The sequence below is a fragment of the Callorhinus ursinus genome, unplaced genomic scaffold (genome assembly GCF_003265705.2).
Source record: "Callorhinus ursinus isolate GAN/ISIS: 27379988/994484 unplaced genomic scaffold, GSC_fseal_2.0 scaffold12, whole genome shotgun sequence".
NCBI lineage: Eukaryota > Metazoa > Chordata > Mammalia > Carnivora > Otariidae > Callorhinus > Callorhinus ursinus.
This window is the reverse complement of record NW_027397074.1, coordinates 4,989,291-5,016,375: the sequence shown is the minus strand read 5'-3', so window position 1 is coordinate 5,016,375 and position 27,085 is coordinate 4,989,291. Positions and strand designations below refer to the sequence as shown.

At 38.2% G+C, this 27,085-nt stretch overlaps 1 protein-coding gene and 1 pseudogene across 2 annotated transcripts in view; one reads left to right on the top strand and one right to left on the bottom strand.

Moving 5' to 3' along the window:
- Window positions 1-27,085, bottom strand: part of RELN (reelin) — a 499,645-nt gene that overhangs the window by 311,139 nt on the left and 161,421 nt on the right. The window lies entirely within an intron of this gene.
- On the top strand, window positions 26,271-26,618 carry LOC112825160 (protein S100-A10 pseudogene; annotated as a pseudogene).

Genomic DNA, 27,085 nt, shown 5'->3' with positions numbered 1-27,085 from the left:
TTCTTTGAAAGAATTAACAAGATTGATAAACCCCTGGCCAGACTTATCCAAAAGAAAAGAGAAATGACCCAAATCAACAAAATCATGAATGAAAGAGGAGAGATCACAACCAACACCAAAGAAATACAAACAATTATAAGAACACATTATGAGCAACTCTATGCCAGCAAATTAGATAACCTGGAAGAAATGGATGCATTCCTAGAGATGTATCAGCTACCAAAATTGAACCAGGAAGAAATAGAAAACCTGAACAGACCTATAACCACTAAGGAAATTGAAGCAGTCATCAAAAACCTCCCAACAAACAAAAGCCCAGGGCCAGATGGCTTCCCAGGGGAATTCTATCAGACATTTAAAGAAGAATTAATACCTATTCTCCTGAAACTGTTCCAAAAAACTTCCAAGAAATGGAAGGAAAACGTCCAAACTCATTTTATGAGGCCACCATTACCTTGATCCCAAAACCAGACAAAGACCCCATCAAAAAGGAGAACTACAGACCGATATCCTTGATGAACATGGATGCAAAAATTCTCACCAAAATACTAGCCAATAGGGTCCAACAGTACATTAAAAGGATTATTCACCATGACCAAGTGGGATTTATCCCTGGGATGCAAGGCTGGTTCAACATCCGCAAATCAATCAACGTGATACAATACATTAACAAAAGAAAGAACAAGAATCATATGATCCTCTCAATAGATGCAGAAAAAGCATTTGACAAAGTACAGCATCCTTTCTTGATCAAAACTCTTCAGAGTAGAGGGATAGAGGGTACATACCTCAATATCATAAAAGCCATCTATGAAAAACCTACAGCCAATATCATTCTCAATGGGGAAAAGCTGAGAGCTTTTCCCCTAAGGTCAGGAACGCGGCAGGGAGGTCCACTATCACCACTGCTATTCAACATAGTATTAGAAGTCCTAACCACAGCAATCAGACAACAAAAAGAAATCAAAGGCATCCAAATCGGCAAAGAGGAAGTCAAACTCTCACTCTTTGCAGATGATATGATACTGTATGTGGAAAACCCAAAAGACTCCACCCCAAAACTGCTAGAACTCATACAGGAATTCAGTAAAGTAGCAGGATATAAAATCAATGCACAGAAATCAGCGGCATTCGTATACACCAACAACAAGACAGAAGAGAGAGAAATTAAGGAGTCGATCCCATTTACAATTGCACCCAAAACCATAAGATACCTAGGAATAAATTTAACCAAAGAGGCAAAGGATCTGTACTCAGAAAACTATAAAATACTCATGAAAGTAATTGAAGAAGACACAAAGAAATGGAAAAACGTTCCATGCTCATGGATTGGAAGAACAAACATTGTGAAGATGTCAATGCTTCCTAGAGCAATCTACACATTCAATGCAATCCCCACCAAAATACCAACCACTTTTTTCAAAGAAATGGAACAAATAATCCTAAAATTTAATGGAACCAGAAGAGACCCCGAATAGCCAGAGGAATCTTGAAAAAGAAAAGCAAAGCTGGCGGCATCACAATTCCGGACTTCCAGCTCTATTACAAAGCTGTCATCATCAATACAGTATGGTACTGGCAAAAAACAGACACACAGATCAATGGAACAGAATAGAGAGCCCAGAAATGGACCCTCAACTCTATGGTCAACTCATCTTTGACAAAGGAAAGAATGTCCAATGGAAAAAAGACAGTCTCTTCAACAAATGGTGTTGGGAAAATTGGACAGCCACATGCAGAAGAATGAAACTGGACCATTTCCTTACACCACACACAAAAATAGACTCTAAATGGTTGAAAGACTTAAACGTGACACAGGAGTCCATCAAAATCCTAAAGGAGACCACAGGCAGCAACCTCTTCGACCTCAGCAGCAGCAACTTCTTCCTAGAAACATTGCCAAAGGCAAGGGAAGCAAGGGCAAAAATGATCTATTGGGATTTCATCAAGATAAAAAGCTTTTGCACAGCAACGTCCACAAAACCAAAAGACAACCGACAGAATGGGAGAAAATATTTGCAAATGACACATCAGATAAAGGGCTAGTATCCAAAATCTATAAAGAACTTATCAAACTCAACACCCAAAGAACAAATAATCCAATCAAGAAATGGGCAGAAGACATGAAGAGACATTTTTTCAAAGAAGACATCCAAATCGCCAACAGACACATGAAAAAGTGCTCAACATCACTCGGCATCAGGGAAATCCAAATCAAAACCTCCATGAGATACCACCTCACACCAGTCAGAATGGCTAAAATTAACAAGTCAGGAAACGACAGATGTTGGCGGGGATGTGGAGAAAGTGGAACCCTCCTACACTGTTGGTGGGAAGGCAAGCTGGTGCAACCCCTCTGGAAAACAGTATGGAGGTTTCTCAAACATTTGAAAATAGAGCTACCATATGATCCAGCAATTGCACTACTGGGTATTTACCCCAAAGATACAAATGTAGGGATCCGAAGGAGTACGTGCACCCCGATGTTTATAGCAGCAATGTCCACAACAGCCAAACTGTGGAAAGAGCCAAGATGTCCATCGACAGATGAATGGATAAAGAAGATGTGGTATATATACACAATGGAATATTATGCAGCCATCGAAAGGAATGAGATCTTGCCATTTGCAACGACGTGGATGGAACTGGAGGGTGTTATGCTGAGTGAAATAAATCGATCAGAGAAAGACGTGTATCATATGACCTCACTGATACGAGGAATTCTTAATCTCAGGAAACAAACTGAGTGTTGCTGGAGCGGTGGGGGGTGGGAGGGATGGGGTGGCTGGGTGATAGACACTGGGGAGGGTATGTGCTATGGTGAGCGCTGTGAATTGTGCAAGACTGTTGAATCACAGATCTGTACTTCTGAAATAAATAATGCAACATATGTTAAGAAAAAAGAAAAAGAAGATAGCAGGAGGGGAAAAATGAAGGGGAGTAAGTCAGAGGGGGAGACGAACCAGGAGAGATGATGGACTCTGAAAAACAAACTGAGGGTTCTAGAGGGGAGGAGGGGAGGGGAATGGGGTAGCCTGGTGATGGGTATTAAAGAGGGCGCATTCTGCATGGAGCACTGGGTGTTATGCACAAACAATGAATCATGGAACACTACATCAAAAACTAATGATGTAATGTATGGTGATTAACATAACAATAAAAAATTTAAAAAAATATTTGCAAATCATGTATCTGATAAGAGACTTGTATCCAGTATGTATATATGTTTGTATGTGTGTGTATGTATGTATATATATACATATACATCTCATATATATAACTCAAAACAATAAAAGATAAATAACCCAATTTAAAAATGGACAAAGGATTTGAATAAACATCTATCCAAAGAAGACATACGAATAGCTGATAAACACATGGAAAGATGCTCAAGATCATCCTTCATTTGGGAAATACAAATAAAAACCACAATGAGATATCACTAGACCAATACCAGGATGGCTAAAATAAAAAAGACAGATTGATGAAAACATGTAGAAATTGAAACCTCAGATATTCCTGGTGAGAATGTAAAATGCTATAGCCACTTTGGAAAATTTGGCAATTCCTCAAAATGTTAAACACCGAGTTACTGAATGGCCTAACAATTCCATTTCTAAATGTATACCTAATTGATTTTAAAACAAAAGTTCACATACAAAAAAAAACATGTATACAAATCGTCCTAGGAGCATTATTCATAATAGGCCAAAGTGGAAACAGCCCAAATGTCCATCAACCAATGGATGCCTAAATTAAAACATGGTATATCCATACACTGGAGTATCATTCAGCCATAAATAGGGATGAAGTACTGTTCATGCTATTAACATGGACCTTTCAAGGATGAACCTTGAAAACATGCTAACTTTAAAAAGTCAGACATAAAAGGCTACATGTTGTATGATTCCATTTATATGACACATCCCGAATAGGCAAGTCCATAGAGACAGGAAGTAGACTGGTGGCTGCCAGAGGATGGAGAAATAGGGACTAATTGGTCATGTGTGCCAGGTGTCCTTTGGGAGGGTGATGAAAATGTTCTGAAATTTTTGATGATGATTATACAACCCTGAATTATACTAAAAAACACTTAAATTGTATACTTTAAAGGGGTGAATTCTATGGCATGTGAATGATATTGCAATGAAGCTGCTATTAAAAAATAAAATCAAAATATATTCTAGAAGGCTATAGATAAGCTAATAGTGTGTAGACATGCAGTCATTATTAAGGATGGTCAGGAATGTTTGGGGGTTATCTCTAACTTCTTTCAAATGATGCTATAATGGACAGAAAGAAGTGCTTTGTTGCTTGAAACATACAGAGAAAGAGCTAATTTAGTATTTCTTTAATGCTGACATCCTTCAATGCTTCATTAAAAAGAATATAGTAGGTGGCCCAAGGAAACTATAAAGCCTCAAACTACAGCCAAATTTCAATTAAACCAAAGTTTAATTTCTGCATATTATATGCAACTCTGAGCCCAGGGAGTGAATAATATTTCTTTGCAATGTATAAGTAGTGCTTCTCTTACCTGCCTCAGGACACATTTAGATGAAAGAAAACACATTAAATTATTGATGTAATGATTAATTGAAAGTCCCCTTAAATTATCGAGCATATTTATAGTAACGTCCTTTGGCCCTGTGCAGGCAAAACTACAACTCTTACAAGTATGTTCAAAATCAGTCATGTGTACCTTTCTTTCTTTTTTTTTTTTTTTTTAGATGAATTACAGTATTGAAGGAAGCAGAATGAATGCTTAGGATGTCATCCGGATAATGGCTGACATTTTCTGTGCCTCCTCAGATAGAACTACACTCCTTTAGCTCAATATAGAACATATTTGGACTGAATCTCCTTAGTGTTTCAAGTAAATTCCAGTGCTGCCCATGGTGCTAGATAGAGTATCCAGGTGGGATTTCTGGTGATATCACCAGTTCTGTCACTATTGAGTCTGATCTTGGGATAGTAATATGAGTAATCAGAACCATTTACTAGCCTAAGAAAAACAGATATGTGTGTGTGTGTGTGTGTGTGTGTGTGTGTGTGTGTACATATATCTGTGAAGCATATATAACTCACTGCCAGTGTAACACTCAGGCAGGTGCATTTCCAGGGAACTAAAAGGGGATGGCAGGTAAGAATGAAATGGTCATCATGGGTAGGACAAGTGAACATTTTGCTGGACAGATAATATTTTTATTTTAAAGGGTATTTAAAAAGGTTGATTCTAGGGGCATCTGGGTGGCTCAGATGGTTAAAAGGTTGATTCTAAACCATCTTGACTAGAAATCAATCCATCTAGACATTGGAAACTTAAAAATATACAGAACGCCAGGCCCTAACCCCAATCAATTTCTTCAGAATCTTGGTACAGGGCTTGGGCACACATGATTCTACTTGTATCCAGACTTTAAAAACTACCGGTTTGAACAGATAGATATGCAGTTATACCTTCTTTGCTGAGTCAGAAAAGTTTCACCATCCCTCTTCATAACATCTTCTAAACCGGTAACAACCACCATCATCAATACATTATTTCCTTCCTACTTTCTCCAGCTGAAGACTGGAAAGGATTAAAATTTATCCCACAGACTCTGGCAAGGGATTGCCCCTCATTTCCGCTTTTTTCCACTATCTTTGGTAGATGAGAAACACATGTATATTTAACTCACAACAAAAACAACAGTCAGAGTAATTTTTCAGTGAAGTAGGATTCCCCTATTAACCTAAAGGGACACTATATGAAATGGTGCATTTTCAGAGTTGTCTCTGGTACAGTTGGTACAGTCATTCACAAGCTGGTATGTAGGCATGATTTCTCAATCTCAACACGACTGACATTTGAGCTGGATAATTCTTTGCTATCGGGGGATGTCTTGTCTATTATAGGATGTGTAGCAGCATCCCTGGTCTCTAACCTCTAGATACCAGGTATGACAACAAGAAATGTCTCCAGACATTGTCAAATGTCCCTTGGGAGCAGAGGTAAAATTGCCCTGGTTGAGAATGCCTGGTGTATAGTTTTGTAAGAACTTAGCCCCATATCGAAATTACAATATTTACACTAAACCTTCTGTTTACCACACTGAATATCACTCACTTTGACATTTATATGATGAAAAATATTTCAAATTTGGCTCACGTCTAGGAGTCTAATTATATATATTATCTCTTAATGCCAAGGAGCATTTTCTATTGAAGTCAATTTCTACAGCATAGTTATAACCAGCTTCCTGCGTTGCTCCAGGCAAAAGAGAAAAATAAGATCTGACACACACACATTCTGCAATAGATGTCCGTATAAATGGCCCTTGATGGATCAAGCTAAGACTCAGTTTTAGGAAAGTTGTTTTGTCTGATTCACATTTTCTGTGAGTTTACTCTTTGACTAACGTAGCCCTCAGGGTTGGGGAAGTTGAAGTGTCTTGTATTTTTGTTTAAAAGACCTTTCCTGGAATTGAACACAATTTTGTTAGGGAAAACCATATAGTATGGATAAATGGGAGTGAATAAAAATATTAGGTATAAATTTCAAAGTTCAAAGTCAAGAGCATACCAGGGATTCCCTAACAGAACAAAGAACATTGAGCCAATTAATCAGAAAATTAGGTATTTTAGAGTTGAATTACTTGTGTCATGATTTTTTTTTCTTCCCTTTGCTGGGAAGACATGAACAAATCATCCAATCTCAGAAACTTAGCTAAAAGAAAGCCTTTATTGCAAACAAAGGCAGAGACAGTGTAGTTAAAAGTCAAAAGCCATGGAAAATGAATATTTTTAAAATTCCTTTGGAATTACAAGGCACAGCCCCCTGACTAATAGCACAGAAATGATGGCCCATGATTACAATTTTTTGCCCCAGTAAATATACACTATTTGCATTATATTTGGAATAAAATAGCAACAAGGAAGACCATTTTGACATAGCTTGGCGCTTATAATGTCATTCTTTGCCTTCCTGTGAACATTCCATTTTTGTACAATGCTAAAGAAATCACATTTTCATTTTTCTGTAATTCATTATGGCTCATTGCTGGAGCAACTGCCAAACCAGTCAATTTGTATAAATAATAGAACAAGCTTCCATTGTCTCTCATCTGACTCAGTGCCAAGTAGTCGGCCTACCTTTTCCAAGAGGGAAATCATGTTTTTAAACTCTTTATCTAATTTTAATGTCCCTGGAGTTATACACAGTAAATTCTTTTGGAACCCTGAACTGAGGGTATGGAATCAAGCACTTACTCCTTTAAATTAGGTCATATAAAGACTACTGATTCTCATGTTGCCATTAGATAAAGAACAAAACCCTATGTGAGTATTTGAAAGCCCAAGTGAATTTGTTTTCCTTCTGATTTTTTAAAACAGTGGCACTTCAGTGACCTTGGTTTTTCTAAATTACTCATCTCCCAGCACATCAATTAATGTTTGCTTAATTCAGATTTCAGGAATCCATCACACTTCCCTGAAGAAGTGAAAGTGGCTGTGTGCTTCTTGTTTGACAACTTTAACTCTCAGTTTGGTTTTTGTCTTTTAGCAATAGCAGTGAGTAGAATAGATACAATCTTCTTACTCTTCATATAATTCATAGCATCCAAAATTTAAAAAAGAGAAATATTCAGTGGTTAAAAAGCTAAGGGTCTGTAAAAGTGAGTGGGTACATAGCTATAGGGTCATCCTTACGTACCTGTAGGTTATGACTTACATGCCTAAAATTCTTAGAGATTTATTCCTTTGAATAGCAATTCATCTCTTAAAGATCCCTTTTGCTACTTTAAAAGTCTTGTCCGCAGGTGATTTTAGATTTACGGAAAAGTTGCCAAGACAGTACAAGAGAGTTTCCATATACCCTTCACTCAACTTCCTCTAATGGTAAACTCCTCACATAACCATGGTGCATTTGCCAATACTAAAGAATTAACATTCAGATTTTACTAGTTTTTCTGATGATGTCCTCCCCCTCCCCACAAGTATCCAATCCAGGGCACTACATTACATTTAGTAAGATTCCTTTTAAAAATACAAAAATTTCCAGGCAGTGTAATTTATTAAATCACCAACCAACCTTATTATGAACTCATTTATTACATCAATCTTCTTCTGGAAGGAAAAGATAAGGGCAGCATAAAAATCCTGGGCATGTGTGGGAATATAAAGGAATTGTGAAGGGAAGGGAATGCTGCCAAGATAGGAGGTAACAAATCAAAGCCAAAAGACATTCCATTTTGCCTGGGGCAGGCCCTGTGCAGCTATGTGTAATTAGCTTCCTCAATTACTACATCTGACAAACTAATTTTCATTTGCGAGAAAACAACAAATCATTAATTATGGTAATAAGTCACGGATTAAAATCTTTGTGTGTGGATTCTACATGCTCTGTGATGTGTGCCCTTGGTCAGCCGCCATTTTGCTTCCTCAGACTCTCCAGCACCTCACTCCTGGGAATCCTGTGTGCAGACATCTCCGATGCCCAGCCCTGGACAGCACTACTCACTAACTCTGAACCCACTTTGCTAGTGGCTTTACCTCCTTGTGATGCCTTTAGTAGCTACAGTCTTGTTCTGATAGCTGCTTGAAAGCAAAGATGTATTTTTAGAAGCAGCAAAGTATTGTGATTAAGAGCATGAACTTTGTACTCAAATTTGGATTCAGATCTTAGCCACCACTTAATAGTCTTGATCCTGGTCATCAAATCAAATAAGCTCCCCAAGCCTCAGTTTACTCATCTGTAAAACAGGGGCAATAATGGAGGATCTCGGGGATCAGCCATGATTCTCGAGAACCTCTACTGCTTTCTTTAGCTCCTTTACTGCCTGGCCGACCTGGGATCCTTTTCTTCACATGAACATCCCTACGGCACTCCTTTTCTCCCTTCCACATTGTCTCCTTGGACTTCAGACTTGTACCTAGGCACCTGCTAACAAGACCTCCTGGTTCTAAGGCCAAGCACTATGCGAGGCACTCAGGATAAGGATAAAGCAGTGAACAAAAGACGTCTTATGCCCTCAAGAAGTTTACACTAGAGTCAGCCACAGCTGGAGTTCTAGATACAAACCGCCCTTTCTCTAGGTTGACTGGGTTGGCAGCCCAGATTTGTCACTGGGCTCCAATGAAGGGAAATTCCAACAACAGTCTTCCTTGGCCTGAACTGACTCCTGCCTGGGCCAGAGCCTCTAGCCATTCTCTGCAGTAGGGTCAAGTTTGTGAGCATTGGTGTCAGACCTATCCCCCCCTTTCTACTTGCTTTTCATATGTTGGGGGTTGCCGTGACCACCACACCCAGTAAGAGAGTCACACTTTACAAGAACAATAAGAACATCCACGAGGTTACAACCTTACTAGAAATAATAAACTGAAACAGTGTCAGAATTATCTACCTTAAGTAACTGGTTTAGAGATTCAAATACTTTGGACTTCCAGGTCTTTTGAATATTGAGTAGGAAACTCATGGGGAATTACACAGCTAGTGATAGTCCTAGTTTCAAATCCTGCATTGTCTATCAATAATATGCATTTTCACATGAATAGATCTGGTTAAAACAGAAGCAATTATATTTAGAACAATGGCAAAATTATATTGTTCCACAAGCTGTACCACTGTGGGGAGAGACCAATGCTTCTGGAGTACATGCTGCTCCATAAGTATTCCTTCATCACTTATTACACTTATAGTCTGAGGCCCACTTTCAGTTCCTCTGACCACCTAACCATTTCCTACCACAGGACATTTGCATTTGCTGTACACTTACCTTTAAGGGAATTTTCTTCCACAGACCAACTTACAGTCAACCCTGAGGTCTCATCCTAAATGAACCTGTTGCTAAGGACCCTGGGCTTATGACCTGAGCTGAAGGCAGACTCTTAACTGACTGAGCCATGCAGATGCCCAGCTGATGCATATTTCTAAGGCTTAGGAAAATCTATGGCATCTAGTGAATGATCAATAAATACCTGCTGAATTACTGAATAAATGAAAAACAAAATAAATACAAATCAGGTTCCTCTTGGTCAGTTTACCATTTAGATAGAAGGAAAAGTTGTTTGTTCTTGAAATTTAAGTAAGAAAACAAAGGTAAGAGCAACAGGAGAGATAATAACTTTCACAAATTCAGAAGGAAAAAAGTAAAGGAAACAATTTACTATATTCCAAATTTAGCAACAGGTTCTTGAAAAACTTTTTAGAGGGGGAAAAATAAATAAAAATGATCAAGTGCTAAAAATTACTTTTTCAGTAATAAAATCTAATTAAGATATGATCAAATAAACAGAAATTGATATTTACTTTGCATGACGCTTGCATATGTTTCTGAAAGGTATACGAGGGCATTCAAATATGAACTGTATAAAGGGAAATTGCTAGTTAAAGGATTACTACTGTGGGCACCTGGCTGGCTCAGTTGGTGGAGCACGCAACTCTTGATCTCAGGGTTGTGAGTTTGAGCCCCAGGTTGGGTGTAGAGATTACTTAAAAAAAAAAACAAACTCTTAAAAAAAAAAAGGATTACTATCATAAAACAAATCCCAATCCTTTAGTTGGTCTTTTTCTATAAACTTGGGTTTTCATACATTGAATTTAGTCTTAGACCAAAGTTCACGAGAGTTTAAATTAATTTAAATATAGGCATGCTATAAAAGTCACATAAATTCAAGAGACCCATATGTGAAATTTTGAAAAGCATTTTGTTTAGTAGCAAAGGATAATATTAGCACTGTGCATTAAATCCCTAGGAAAATAAACTAGGCTTCTAAGTACCAATATAATTATAAGACTCCTTATGAAATCAGAGTGCTGGTTCCATTTATAGACTTGGATTGGCTTCAGGGATAGGTATATAACTACAACTGAAATACCCAAACAGGGATTTTAAAAAGTGTACCTTTCATATAAGGCATAGATACAAGAACTCCTCCAATGCTTGTTTTATTAAAACAAAAACAAAGCCTCAGAAGTAACCATGGTCACAACAGAAAACTATTTTTAAAATGCTAGCATTTTTTTTTCTAAAAGATTTTTTATTTATTTATTTGAGAGAGAGAGGGAGAGGGAGAAAAGGAGCAGGGGGAGGGGCAGAGGGAGAGAGAGAGAAGCCGACTCTCCGCTGAGCAGGGAGCCGGACTGGACTCAGGGCTCCATCCCAGGACCCTGAGATCACGACCTGAGCAGAAGGCAGACACTTAACCGACTGAGCCACCCAGGCACCCCTAGCATTTATTTATTTATTTATTTATTTATTTATTTATTTATTTATTTATTTATTTTTAATTGTATTATGTTAGTCACCATACATCATTAGTTTTTGATGCAGTGATCTACGATCCATTGTTTGCGTGTAACACCCAGAGCTCCATGCAGTACGTGCCCTCCTTAATACATTACCATCACCAGGCTAACCCATCCCCCCTCCCCCCTCCCCTCTAAAACCCCATGTTTCTCACACATTTTTTTTTAAAATGAAGTAAATGAACAGTATTTTTAACTAGGTAACATATAATAATCTTATAATGCATTATTTTCATATTTCCAAATAATACGTAGGACGAACATTCCCAGGACCTGTTTCCAAGTGCATTTAAATTTGGCCAAAATGGAATCTTCACAAAGATACATAAAAAACAAAATTTTAAATCTCTCTCATGGGTCAAAAATAAGCTCCCTTTTTCCTAAAACCCTTTCTAGTTTTATGATTGCAATGCTAAAATAATCCATATCTTTGTTCCTTCTCGAGCTCACACTTTATAAACACATCCCCATTTGCTGCTTTTCACTGGCCATCTCACTAAAGGCATTTATCTTTTCTTCATACTAATTTACTCACAATGATGATTAAAACACTCTAATACATCCAGTGCTTTCAAACACATCGTCACTCTTTACTTGTTTAATTAATTGCCTTCACGTAATGCTTCTTCATAGGCGAGGGTCTTTAATTTACTTAGCATTCTTTCCTTATATAATAAATTCTTAGAGTTTGGGAATCAGATGATTAACACAGTATTAGATAGTAAAAGACACCTGATTGGAGCAAGGATAATGGAAAACTTTGGAGACTAACACCATGACTGCCTAGTGCTCCAATGGCTGATTCAACAAATACTCTTTGGCACCTTCTAAGTATGAGGCTTTATGGTATGTTCTAAGGGGGACAGATGCCCAAATCTTTTTATCAAATTGCTTAGAGGCTGCAAAAATCTAGCTTCCAAGGCTAGAAGGAACTTAGAGAAATATAGGATTTTCCAGGCACTTCTGCAAATTATAACGGGTGAAGATCATTATGAGACTTGGTGACAACCTTGGCTCTTACATTTCCAGAACAACAGAAATTGGCAAGGTTATAGATCTTAGGATTCTGTCATTTTTTTCTTCTGCTCCTCTCCTAGCAACAGATGCAGTTACAGGAAATGCTTTAGAAATTGGGGTTCATTAGCTATTTTAAAAGGTGGAAATTTTTATAAGGGGTGGAAATTGCACCCAAAAATATCTCAAGGCTATGAAAACCACCGAGAATCTTTGAGTTCTGTGTTTAAGATCTCCAAATGATGTGTAATGGGAAAGGAGACCTCCATCATATAATTAGCTTCACCTTCACTCCCGCTGAGGGAGACAGAGTCTATCACACCCATTTATTTCCCCATCTTGTAGGGGGACAAAATTCCTACTGTTGGAATATTTTTAAAGTGTTCATATCTTTATCTTTGAGATTTGTATTTGCTTATTGACAGTTTCATAAAAGTTGATTCCGTTTGAAGAGAAAGGTTATTTCAAGGACATACAGAATTATTCTAAGTTATATCTAACATACCATCATGATTGATAACAAAGCCAAAATATTAATGAGGAGAAATCTCAAATTTCATCTGAAGTTGCTGGACATCTTTTCTATTTCAAATAGGATGACACTAGATAGTCTGAAAAGAAACCCATAATTTATGCTCTGAATCTCTGACAAATTAGGAGTAATGTCTGTTACACTATGCAGGTCACAGCCTGTCAGGTAAGCATTTCTTACTGTGTGGCAGCGACAATGCATATATTAGCTATGTAAATGTGAGATCTACACACAATTTCCAGGTTAGAATATGTTTAAAGAATATGGTCATAAATAATGCGTAGTAATACCAAGCCTGATTCTGCAATGTCTGGGCATCCACAAATTATTCATAAGGAATAAGAAGCAAATCTTTTAGACAGATCTAATGAACTAATACATGATATCACTAAGAAATGATGTAGACTATAGTAATGGATTATTTCTTGCTAACAAATGAAACGCCTAAGTCTTAAATATTAGTTACAAAAATTAGTTAGGAAACTGCCTGCCCAACTTACTCAGTGCAGGGTGTATTTCATGATGTATGTTCTCCCTGTTCTTTTATTAAACCTCACATGCAGCCAAGATATTTTTAACTTGGGGGAGTGAACAAACGATCATGGATGAGCATGATGAGCAACCACTGCTGGTCAAGAGGTCCAGCAGGGACTTGTCTTCTGTGAAAGAATTTAAAAGTGCTACCCAGGTATCTCATACCTACATTCCTTCAGGTTAAGCAAAACAATACCTCGGTGTCAAGAAACAATTCAAAATCCAAGAAAAAGAAAACTAGACTCTACTCTCAGTTTTGCCACTAACAGTCTAGGTGGATGAATCCAGGGAAGGTTGTATAACCTGTCTAAGCACCAGATTCTTCATCTGTAAAATGGAGACAACAGCTGGCCTGCCTATCTCACAGGCTAGGCAAGTATCACTTAAGTCAACAGATGTGCAAGTATTTTGTGAGAGGTAGAAAGCTCAATGCACAGAGAGAATTAAAATCTAATCTCAAGAGCCAATGCTTTTTAAACCAACTCTAGATATCTGAATGCGCGTGGCACGTGAGTACATATGAGGGGTGCGTATACTTATGAAAGCACACAAAAGTCTGGTGTTGCCAACTCTCAGATTTGTAAAACTGTAAAAGTCCCAAATCCTCCTGAATACTCCAGCCACCTTCCAGCTATTCGGATTTTAGTCTAAGAGAAGATTTTAGTCTTCTAATAGCCAACGGTCTGATGATGGTTTGATCTTGGGGGGGGTGTGAAGGTTGTTGACACTTTCCTGGGTCACAGACTCTTTTAACTTATCAAGAGATGCTTTCATTGGTCACATAGCCACCTTTAAAATGAAGAATAAACCAAAATGATTGGTTTATACTGAAGGGACATGCGGCATATGGTCACAGAGAGAGCAAAGAGGGTCTAAAAGGGACAATGGAATGCTTTCCCGACAGCCTTTCTTATTAGATATTCCATGGGAGAGAACACGGGCCCACAATGGTTTAAAAAACTTTTTTTTTTTTTAGTTAAGAAGAGAAAATACATGGAAGAGAAAATGTAGATTTTGAGTTGCTAAGTAAGGAGGAACCAAGGCTTTATATCTGCAGGGAGTTTTTAACCCATCTTGAAAAAAAACTGTCCTACTTATTAATAAGGAATATATAGTGTGTATTTTTAGAGGAATTTAAGGAAAATCAAGCTTAATTTTTCAGATGAGAAGGTCACAATACTATAATATGTACTCAAAAATAGAGAAAAAAACCAAACATTTTCTTTTATTTATTTATTTATTTTTAATTTTATTGTTATGTTAATCACCATACATTACATCATTAGTTTTTGATGTAGTGTTCCATGATTCAAACCAAATATTTTCTTAACATCTGAGGTGAGTGCTAGCTGACTGCTCTAACTATGAGTAGTACTGGAGAGAGGGAAGAGGGGACTTAGTCACTGGTTAAAGCAATTAGCCATGGTATTAAGGGGAAATGGAGCTCCCTGTAAGTACTTTCTTATAGACAATCATAAAATATAAGTTGCCTTTCTCACATTCTAAAAGAAGAGGAAAAACAAACAGTGAGCTGAGTAACTATCAGGAGAATCTGAACAAGATTCTCTATTTAAAAAAACAAAACAAAACCCAAAAATCAATTCATCTTTTTCTTGGCCTTAAAAATCAAGTACCACTGCAACTAAATCCTTGAAGAGTCAGTATAGTCTCTTCAGGATAGATGGGAGTCAGTAAAAGTATCTCCTCCCTAGGATCCTAACATCCACGCTCATTCATTCATTTAACAAGTATTTCTCAACACCTGCCGTGTTACAAGCTCCATGCAAGTGCTGGAGACAAGAAGACAAATAATACACAGCTTTCAAGTGAATGACTGCACAGGCTAATGGCACATGAAACACATACAATGGCAATTATAATGGAAGGACACACGTTCAATAGCAGTCCCGCCCTCCAAAAAATTACTCCTAATTCGAATGCGGAGACTGAGAAGCCGTATCTGAGCTGAGTTGTAAATGGTAACTGAGAAGTCATCAGGTTTTAAAGATGCTGGATTGAGGGGCGCCTGGGTGGCTCAGTTGGTTAAGCGACTGCCCCTTTGGCTCAGGTCACGATCCTGGGGTTTCGGGGTCGAGCCCCGCATTGGGCTCCCTGCTCGGCGGGGAGTCTGCTTCTCCCTCTGACCCTCCCCCTTTTCATGGGCTCTCTCTCTCTCTCTCTCTCTCTCTCGCATTCTCTCTCTCATAAATAAATAAATAAAATCTTAAAAAAAATAAAGATGGTGGATTGAATGCAAATATGAACTTCCACTGCTTCCTGAAACCTCACTAAAATACAGTAAAGGATCTTTTAAAAAGGCATGAACCCAAAGAACCAAGAGGACAGGAGAAATCACAATCACATCAAAATCTGGGAAATTAGAAAGCAGATGGGTGAGTCACAACTAACCCAGCACATGTCAAAACACTTAATCCTAGGCCAGCAGTGGGGAAGGCAGAGAGAGATTCAGAAATCTGAAGCACGGAGTGCCTTTTGAAGTGAGGATGGAGATGAGACAGCAAACAGAGACTCTGTGTTGAAGTCTATTTAAGAAGCTGTCCTTAAGAGCTCTTCTCCTTAATTCTGTGAAGCTCAGTAAGGCCTTCCTCATAACAGCCGAAGACTGGAGGTTTCTTCTCCAGAGACACCAGCCACATTTGAGAGCAGCACACAAGGGACAAGTGAAAGTTTACAGACGGAATGAGATGCCCCAAACTTTCTTTCTCCTCTTGGCTCCCATAAAGCTGGAAACTAGGTTTCCATACTCCATCAAGAGATTGGGAAATCCTTTTTGGAGACTCTGTCTTACCTAAGGGAAAAAAACCTAAAGATACTAAAATCTTTGACCTACCAGGGAATCAGTCAAATCAGATCAACCCACAGTGAAGATAACCACCAACTTCTCTCATTACCGTCTCACTTCACCTATAACACATCCATAATACCCTGGTGCAGGGTACTATAGACAAAGATCATTGGACTTTTGATAAAATTCTCTGTTGAGAAAGAGAGACCAAAACAAATTGGCAAGAAAAAAATAAAGAAAATAGAGATAATACAGATATACAAAGGAAAAAAATGGTGCTGTCAAAATATTTCTATTAAAAAAGGAATACCCAAAAGGAAAAAATGTATTTAGAAATTTGAAATATTATAACAGAGCTGAAAGGCGATACAGACTTAGAAGATAAAGCTAAGGAAATCATTCAGAAGGTAGAGCAAAAAGACAGAGACTATAGGAGCAAAAAGAAAACTGGAGGGTCTGTTTCAGAATGTCTAATGTATGATAGAAGAATTTCAGAACAAGAACAGAGAAACTGAGGATGGGAATGGGATACATCCTCAGTGAAATAATTCAATACAATTTTCTAGACCTGAAGAACGTGAGTTTACAGATAGAAGAGCCCAGTGAGTTTCTAGGACATCAGATAAAACAGAACCATAACAATATGTATCATTGCAAAATTCCACAAATCCTACAAATTTATACAGAATAAAAGTTTTCCTAAGGAAGGGTCAAGAATCAGAATGACTTTGGTCCTATCAAGCTATTCTGGAGGCTAGAAGGCACTGGAACATGGCCTTCCAATTCCAACTTAGAATTCTATACACAATCAACCTATTAATCAAGACATTTTTAGACCAACAAAATCTAAAAACTCTTTTTTCCTACTCAGAAAGGTACCAGAGGACGTTCACTTTCAAACAACAGCAGCAACAACGCCAAAAGCGGGGTGTGGTTGCAAGGAATATATCCAGCAAAAGGAATATGTAAAATAAAGGAAACTGGGATCCAAAGCAGGAGCAAGGGAGAGGGAAATCCCAGGGTACCAGCTGTGAAGGAGGCCTAGGGAACAGCCAGTCCAGATTCCAATAGGCCAGAGGGATCCAGGAACACTTCCTTCAAGAGGTTTAAACAGATCGAAAACTTAATGGGTTTGAATGTGTTGAGAGAAAGTTTACACAAGTAGGAGAGAAACACATACTTAGAAAAAAAAATGAAAAAACAAGGAAATTATTAATTCCTGGGAAAACAAAAAGCCCAGAAAAGAAAAGAAGTAACAGTGCCATGTATGACTCAGCTGTGAATGGAACTGACATAATCAATATTATAGAGTGTTAAAATTGGTCCAACCCAAATCACAAAAATAACAGTCTAGACTTCCATTCAGGAAACTCAATAGATAATGTCTAAAATAGGAAAACCAAGATCGGGCAAAATAAGCATGTTATATAGAGAGCCGGTGGAACATTCTGAAGGAGTCAGCTAACAGAGGAGCCCCATTGTGACGGCGAGCAGCTCAAACACACACAGTAGGCGATGTGTGACATTCATGACTTCCTGGATGAGCAAAAACAGACTTATATTTATTTTAAGACACTGATAGTCAGCTTTTCTCTTGTGTGTAGGTGGAACCTATTCCTAAATGATACAAATTCTAGGAACCAGATCTTCCAGTTGATAGTGTTTACAGAAATTCTCTACTTTTAGTAAATTCTTAATCTCACAATTTATATGTAAAGGAACTACTTTGATTATCCTGCTGTTACCAACCACCCTCCTCTAGTGATTTTTCCCCTCTGAGGCACCCTATTCCCCAACACTTCTTGTGTGCTTTCTTTCTTTCCCCTCCGCTGACATGCCTGGGGCGTCCTCTGCTCTCACGCATGTATGTATTCTGCCCTTTGCCCCAAGCGTTATGAAATCAATTACTTATTACACTACTAAGTAATGTCATTTCCTCTTATCCTTTTGTCACTCAGGCCCTGAAAGCAATAGCTCATCCATCTTCTTTTCAAGCAAGGCCCAACTAAGTAGGTCTTAAAATCATCAGGACCTCAAGCTAGGTCTAATCAACTGGAACCAGAGGAAGGAGGAGAAGACATTTCTGTCAGTTTCTTGCCTATGTTGGAATTATTTTCTTTGGCAGAAATATGTCACATTCTTTTCTTTGTGACAGTCAGCGGAGCTGATCACAGGGCTACACAGTGGGTCGGTGATGAGGCTCGACAACCTGGCAAGCTCACCATTATCCCAGTGCCCTGGTCCCAGCGCTGCTGCAGCCAGATTACCCTTCTCACCAGGAGAAAAACTCACATCTTCTGCATGGATTACACTGCACTCGCACTGGTTCAAAGAATCAGTATCAGTCATGGTAGCAATAGTAACAATACCAGTAAAATTCTTTAGGACAGTTAAAGTTTCCTTTTTAGAAAACCCATATATAAATATATCTTGAATTCTATTCTGTGGAATTGTTTGTTTCTAAACAAGCAAGAGACTGACTTTCCTTGTTGTATATTAAGTTGTCATATTTCCCCTTTCTTGGACTAGACTAATAAGCAAAGATAACCAGGCCCATTCTCCCAAAGTTAATTAGGCATTTTTTAAGTTCTTACTAAAAAGAAATTCTAAGGCTTAAAATAAAACTATTTTTGACTCAGCATTAATGTCCACTTATTCTGTTTTTTAAAACCTTATGTCTAAAAAAGATTTAAAAAATAAATTGTAGATATTAATTCATCTTTAACTACTTGAAGAATATATAAGAATTTCAAACTCAAAGTAATGGTTCTTTCATTACACCTCTCTCAATGTTACTCTCAATATATCCCGCTTGTGGGGCAACAATAGAAACCAATCGTACCTAAATAAAAATAAATTGCATTTATCTGAAAAATAGCATAGCGCAGAGCAACCTATTATTTTTACCTGGAATATAAAGTCATATGGAAGGGCCTGGGTTTAATCACAAGAGGTACTGTAAAACACATTTGTGACATCCTCTAACCTAACTCACGCCTACATGAGAGATTGGTACATCTTATGAATTAAACATAAGTTCTGATTTATGTTCAGTTATCCCTCATATCAAAAACTATAGTAGCAGAGCTGTGTCACTGTGAATTCATTTAATGATATTGATGAGACAGCCAGCACACAGATTGCAAAGTAACTGCCAGTGCATAGCAGGGCCCTATAAATCACTTCTGCAGAGTGTTTGAGCAATAAATAACAAGTCATTAATTCACTGTAAGTTATGCTAAAAAGTTCAAACTACATAAGTACCAGATTGTAAATAAATGCCTCTGGTACAATATTTGAAACAGGCAATGTTTAGCATTAAAACAATTTTATAAGAGCAAAACTTCATTGAGCAGATTTAATTCATTGTGGATTTCCCTTGGCAGACATAAACCAACACAGAATTAAAAAAAAAAATCAACCCCCCAAACTTCTTTAATCCACAGGGAAACACATTTCAGTTATTAAATCCAATGGAACTTTTTTTAGTGACTGAAATTATGAATCTATCCAGTGAGTGATATAATGATTCTGCCATAAAGCCCTTTAATAAGCTTATAGCATTTCTGTAAAGAATAAGCTAGTGAGAATAAGGCTATTTATTCAAACGGTTTGCCTTGTTGCAGCCACAGGACCAGCAGAAAATAGGTAGCTATGGCCTCAGCCATTTGCTCTCCAATGTGAATCAAAAAACATTTAAGTTCAAGTGACTTTCACTAACCTACAGTTACCACTATCCGTTACCAGCTAGTGAGCGCTCCCTAACCACACTTTCTCCCCTGGCCCTCGGAAACTGAGTTCCTCAAGTGGCTCAGGGCAAGACACCATTTGACCCTATCCGTCCCTTCTGAGCCTCCTGGAGACCCCAGATCACACACCTATCTACTCTGCCTCAGTTTCCCCTTCTACTCTGAGTCCTGCCTCTGCCACATAGTCTTTCCAACAAATTCATTTCCAGACTAAGTCTTCCCAAGAAATCAATGGGCAATTTAATGGGAATGGTTGGGACAGCAACCTACCTGAAAGATGAGAGCCTCGTGTACTACTTCCGACGGGTAAGGGACTTATTTTAAGGGAAAAGGGGCCTTTTATTGTAGCTTGTTGCTGGCTGGCACTGGATTTTCCTGGACTGTCGGGCATTTGCATACATATGACAAACTCTAATCTTTTCTGTTTCTTACAGCTTTGTAATCTGTGATCAAGGAAGTCTAAACGAGGTCTCATCAGCCAATAGTGTTTATCTGATCCTTTATGCAGAATCTGAATACAAGGGTCCTAAACCCAATAGCATTTTAACTATATTGCATTTCGGGCTTATGTCTAATTTTCTGCTTACTGTCACCTGAAGGCCCCTTTAATCATTACTGCATTCTAATTGTAGCTTATCTAATATCAGTGTTTAAAATTTCTTCCTCTCTAGATACATTTGCTTGCATTTTAAAGCTTCAATTTTGTCGTTGTTGTTGTTTTATTTCCTGACTATCTCTAACATTCTCAAGGGACCTTTTGAATTCTGTCTTGTTCTTCACTGGTATTTAGCAACAAACACTTCTTCAATTTAGCATTATCTGAGAATTTAATTAACTTGCTGTTTTCTGTTGTTTCAGGTCAATAATGAGGATGTTAATGTACATGTGACATTAGTCTCCCTGGAAGGTCACTAGAAGCCTGTACTCTTGCTACGTATGTGGCCAATTATCCTCTATGATCCTCTGATCAGTTTTTTTTTTTGTTTCCAATTATGCGGTAATGTTCATATCCTTGTCAATTTCAAGTCAGTTTCTCAGTAAAACTGCAAGGGAACTAGGAAAAGATAATACCCAATAGACAGTGCTTTGTGTTTTTACAGTTACTGACACCCAGGAGTATCCAGGAGGCATACACTGAAACAATTTTTCATGGTTTTCTCCAAATAAATCAGGAAAATGCTAAGTAAAAGTAACTTTATCTTTGGAAGGGGAAACTGAGGCAGAGAAGCCCATGGCATCAGAACGTTAACAAGTCAATCTACTTTTGTCTTCACTTATTTTTAGGGGAAGGTTACATATTATTCATTGAAGCCAACATAAATATGTATATAATAATGCTCCATCATTTGGACATAGTTGGAAAATTGGATTTTCCACATAAGCTAATTTTCCACAGGATTCCAGAAAACTGAAGCTTATGCCATGGGCATAGCAGAAAATCTTAAACTTGGAGTACAAGAAATGTATCCAGAAGAAGGTTTTTGAGAAAAGGAGAAATGCTTGAAGATCTTTCTCTGTATTTTTCTTATCTTCTTTCTTTCTATTGTAACAATGTCATCTCTGACTCCTTAAATGACTCAGAAGACCATGTCTTTTTTCTTTTATTTTAAATCTCTTTCCTTTTCCCCCCAAATAGTGGTTTTCTTAAGCCTTCAAAACAATACTTATTAACCACTTTATTAATCATATAACTAGTCTCCAGACTATAGTATTTTTAAATGTCTATTTTTTTGTCTTCTTGTTCTGCCGTTTTTCATAGCCAACAATCAACTTTGTGTGGTCATTGGAAATGCATTGATTAAGGGCTCAGGCTAAACCTGAGCTGAAGTTCTGCCTCTTACTAGCTATAAAAACTAGCTGCATAATGAGAGAGCTATTTAAATACCAAGACTCTGCTATCTTGGGGATAATAATACTGCTTATTTCATAAGACTGTTGTAAGGATGAATCAAGGAGAGTGAAGTAAAGAGCCAAGCATAGTGGATGACACACAGAGAGACACTTAGGGAATCATATATTCTTAAATAAATATAAAGGTGGATAATCTGACAAAAGCTTCTTTCTGATTTGGAAGTTTATTCTAATTGACTTACAAACTAATGAATACTAAATTTTGCATAATTATTAGTTAGTTCTATATGTTTAACAAACAACCTTCTTGGAGAGAATACAGTCATCTGAGCCTGTTCCAGAAAACCCTGAATATAAGGTCATGGTCTATGTAGCTTAATAAATCCAAATGAACCACCCCCGTTTTTGTCCGGAATCAAGGATCAGTATTGTGGTGTTTAAGTGTAACACTTCACTGTCTTGGCTGTATTATTAATACATGAGGGAAAGATGGAGGGCAGAAAAATGGCACTCAGCTGGCAATGCCCTCAGAGGGCCCAGAAGGCCAGTGAGCTGAGGACTCAACACAGTGTGTGAAAAGGGAAGTGGAGCCCTGGGTCTACCTTGGACTCTCATCATCTAGCTCTGTCTTGTTGAACTATACTCTCTGGGTTTCAGTTTCTTCATCTTAAAATGAGAGTTTAGGGGGTACCTGGGTGGCTCAGCTGGCTGAGTGACCAACTCCTGATTTTTGGCTCAGGTCATGATCTCAGGGTTGTGAGATCAAGCCCTGCGTCAGGCTCTGGACTCAGCAGGTGGTCTGCTTGAGATTCTCTCTCTCTACTTCTTCCTCTGCCTTTCCCCTTGCTCATGCTCTCTCAAATAAATAATATTTAAAAAAAATAAACGAGAGTTTAGGTCTTCCTAGCTACCCCTTAGAACCAAAGTTATGCCATGCTAAGAAAAGTTATCATATATCTACTTGGTAACGTTTTTTATAAAGTAACATTAGCCAAGTCAATCTATACATATTTTTGACTATTCAGAGGAATGGCCAGTTGCAAAGGCAATTAGGGATGGAAGAAAGTGCAGAAAGAAACAGAAGCAATCTTTAAGACAATAGAGATATGTTGGGATTTTGGCTATATGATTTTCTACTGTCAACTTTTGGCTAATTATCACTCAAGCAGCTTTACATAATGAGAAGATCTGTTCATGAAAGTGATTTAATACAAAACTAAAAGGCAGCCTATGGAATGGGAGAAAATATTTGCAAATGACATATCTGATAAAAGGTTAGCATTCAAAATCTATAAAGAACTTATCAAACTCAACACCCAAAAAACAAATAATCCAGTTAAGAAATGGGCAGAAGACGTCTATAGACAATTTTTTCAAAGAAGACATCCAGATGGCTAACAGGCACATGAAAACATGCTCAGCATCACTCATCATCAGGGAAATACAAATCAAAAACCACGATGAGATACCACCTTACACCTGTCAGAATGGCTAAAATTAACAACACAGGAGACAACAGATGTTGGCGAGGATTCGAGAAAGGAGAATCCTCTTTCACTGTTGGTGGGAATGCAAACTGGTGCAGCCACTCTGGAGAACAGTGTAGAGGTTCCTCAAAAAGTTGAAAATAGAACTACTGACAATCCAGCACTTGCACTACTAGCCATTTACCCAAAGGATACAAATACAGATTTGGGGGTGCCTGGGTGGCTCAGCTGCTTAAGCATCTGCCTTTGGCTCAGGTCATGATCCTGGAGTCCCAGGATCAAGCCCCACATTGGGCTCCCAGCTCAGCAGGGAGTCTACTTTTCCCTCTGCCCCTCCACCTGCTCATGGTCTCTCTCTCTGATAAATAAATAAAATCTTTAAAAAATATAGATTCAAAGGGATACATGCACTCTGATGTTTATGGCAGCTTTATCAACAATAGCCAAACTATGGAAAGAGCCCAAATGTCCACTGACTGATGAATGGATAAAGAAGAGATAGTAGGAACACACACACACACACACACACACACACACACACACACACACACACACACACACGTAATGGAATATTACTCAGCCATCAAAAAGAATGACATTTTACCATTTGCAACATGGATGGAGCTAGAGTGTATTATGCTAAACAAAATAAGTCAGAGAATGACAAATACCTTATGATTTCACTCATATATGGAATTTAAGAAACAAAAGAGATGAACATATGGGAAGAGAAAAAAAAAAAGAAAGAGGGAAACAAACCACAAGAGACTCTTAATGAAGAGAACTGAGGGTTGATGGAGGGAAGTGGGTGGGGGACGGGCTAATACGCATGGGTGATGGGTATTAAGGAGGGTACTTGTTATGATGAGCACTGGGAGTTATATGTAAGTAATGAATCACGAAATTCTACTCCTGAAACCAATATTACACTATCTGTTAACTAACTAGAAATTAAGTAAAAATTTGAAAAGAAAAAAAAAGTTAAAAAAAGGAAAAAAAAGGAAAAGTAATTTAATTTGTGAAAATACAGACAAATATTATAGAGCTATTATAGAACTATTTCTCAGTTATGGAATTTTTTTTCCCTTTTCAGATTTTTATTTGAGAAATTCAGCTCTCAGCCATATAATCATATTTTGAAAAATATTTGACCTTATAAAGTTTTACACATTTCACAGTGTCACATAAAAGTTTTACTCCTTCCAGGCAAACAAAATAAATGTTTACCCATGTGTTGAAGTGTCTGAAACAAGCAGCTGGGTGGATGTCTTTGAGATGTAATTTTCCTCAGATTTATTTTGTTTAAAAATAGATTATTTATTTATTTATTTCACAGTGTGTAGGGGGAGGGGCAGATGGAGAGAGAGAAAGAATCTGAAACCGACTCTGCACTGACCACAGATCCTGATGTGGGGCTCGACCTAACAACCTTAGCTGAAACCAAGCATTGGACGCTTAAGCGACTGAGCCACCCAGACACTGGCAAATTTAAAGTCAAGTCATAAGTTCAACTGGATGCATCAAGTGAAAAGTTATCTGTGAAATGTTAAATTTATGAGTATCATTACTATATTTACTACAATTTACTAAACATCTGATTTGCCAATGATTCATATTTCTTGTCCAAATACTGTTATTGCAACCATTTTATACTTAAAAATAAAACTCCTGGGGCGCCTGGGTGGCTCAGTTGTTGAGCGTCTGCCTTCGGCTCAGGTCATGATCCCAGGGTCCTGGGATTGAGCCCCACATCGGGCTCCCTGCTCCGCGGGAGGCCTGCTTCTCCCTCTCCCACTCCCCCTGCTTGTGTTCCCTCTCTTGCTGTCTCTCTCTGTCAAATAAATAAAATCTTTAAAAAAATAAAATAAAATAAAACTCCTACTTGTGAGTTAGCATTATGGGTTGTGGGAAGTCATTCTTGTGAACTGGCAAAGGGGCAACTACAGTGTACAGTAATAACAGCTTTGTAGTCAAATGTTTAAACCCAAAGACTTTTTTATTGGCACCCTCAAGGGTGTTACTTTGAACATCTCCATGAGAAAACAGCATGTTTTTTTACAAATTTATTTACTAAATATCCAAGGCCATGCTCATCTCCAGCACTGCTGTACTGAAAAGCTATGTGTGAATGGATTTGGGGGAAAAAAATGTATTTCGAAGATATTTGATATTTAAATCCCCCAGTTAAGTCTTTCATAAAAAAGCATTTATTTTTTAAGTCTAATCATGTATAATATCCTGTAAGTTGAACTGTTATACATCAAGTTCTCTAAAATAGAAAAAAAAAAGGCACATCTGTGTGCTCTAGATTTTCATCTTTATTTTCTCAATGTGGAATTAGCAAAAAGGGGGATATAGATATGTTTTCAAGACAGGTGCCATTACATTAAAAAGTTTAAAAATGTAAATCATGTTTTAACTTATATAAAAATAAAAAAAGATCATATCCAGGAACTTACCTTCCAAAAGAAAAACTGATTTATAGTGGTACTCCAGAGCCTTTCTCTGGCAACACACACACACACATAAACACACACACACACACACACACACACACACACACACACACACTCCAAGGTCTTTCCTTCACGATAGATATAATATAGACTCGACACAAAAATAATTTTATCCAAGGGCACCTGGGTGGTTAAGTGTCTGACTTGGTTTTGGCTCAGGTCATGATCTCAGGATGGTGAGATCAAGCCCCTCATCAGGCTCCACATGGAGTCCGTTGGATATTCTCTCCTTCCCCCTCTGTTTCTTCCTTCTCTGCTCCTTCCCCCACTTGCACTGTCTTTCTCTCTAATAAATAAATAAAAGCTTTAAAAAATAATAAAATAATTTTCCCTGGTGGGGTGAGCGCAGCGCAGACACCGGCCCAGGCTTCTCCTGCCTCCCCCTCCCCCCCACCCCTGCCCCGTACTAAGGCTTCTAGCCCGCTGCACTCCACTCACTGGCCGTGCATCCCAGCCAGCCAATCGTCCCCGCCACGCCTCAGGCCAAGGTTTCAACAGACCTCACCAAAATGCCATCTCAAATGGAACACGCCATGGGAACCATGATGTTCACGTTTCACAGGTTTGCTGGGGATAAAGGCTACTTAACAAAGGAGGACCTGAGAGTACTCATGGATAAGGAGTTCCCTGGATTTTTGGAAAATCAAAAAGACCCTCTGGCCATGGACAAAATAATGAAGGACCTGGACCAGTGCCAAGATGGCAAAGTGGGCTTCCAGAGTTGCTTCTCGCTAATTGCTGGGCTCACCATCGCATGCAATGACTATTTTGTAATACACATGAAGCAGAAGGGAAAGAAGTAGGCAACATGAGCAACACTCCCGCCGGCCCAATGAGAGTTCTCCCGAAGGCACTCTTTAGGAATCTGTCCCACAGCTTCCCCCTGTGTAAAGGATTCCATGAGCAGATCGGGACCCTCAGAAAATGTACAAATAAAATCCCCCATTTGAGAAGCAGAGAAAGAAAAGTCAGATAAGCTTTTGATTTTTATATTGCTTGCACCCTCTTACCCTCAATAAACAAATTCCTTCTTCAAAAAAAAAAATAATAATTTTACCTAACATTTCAACCACTGTTCCAGAGACTGTTGCCTGTATGCCTGTAGGACCATCATTTTTCACTTTCTAGTAGCCCTTGAGAGGTTTCCCAGAATTTGGAGGATCATGAAATCCACAAGAGCACTGTCTGAAGTTGAAGACACAGTCCATAATTGCTCCTTGAATCTCCCTCTTGTTATAGAACTGACAACTCACAGACCATGATTTTGTAATAACAGCTCAAATTATTGTTCCTTTTTCATATTTCTTTA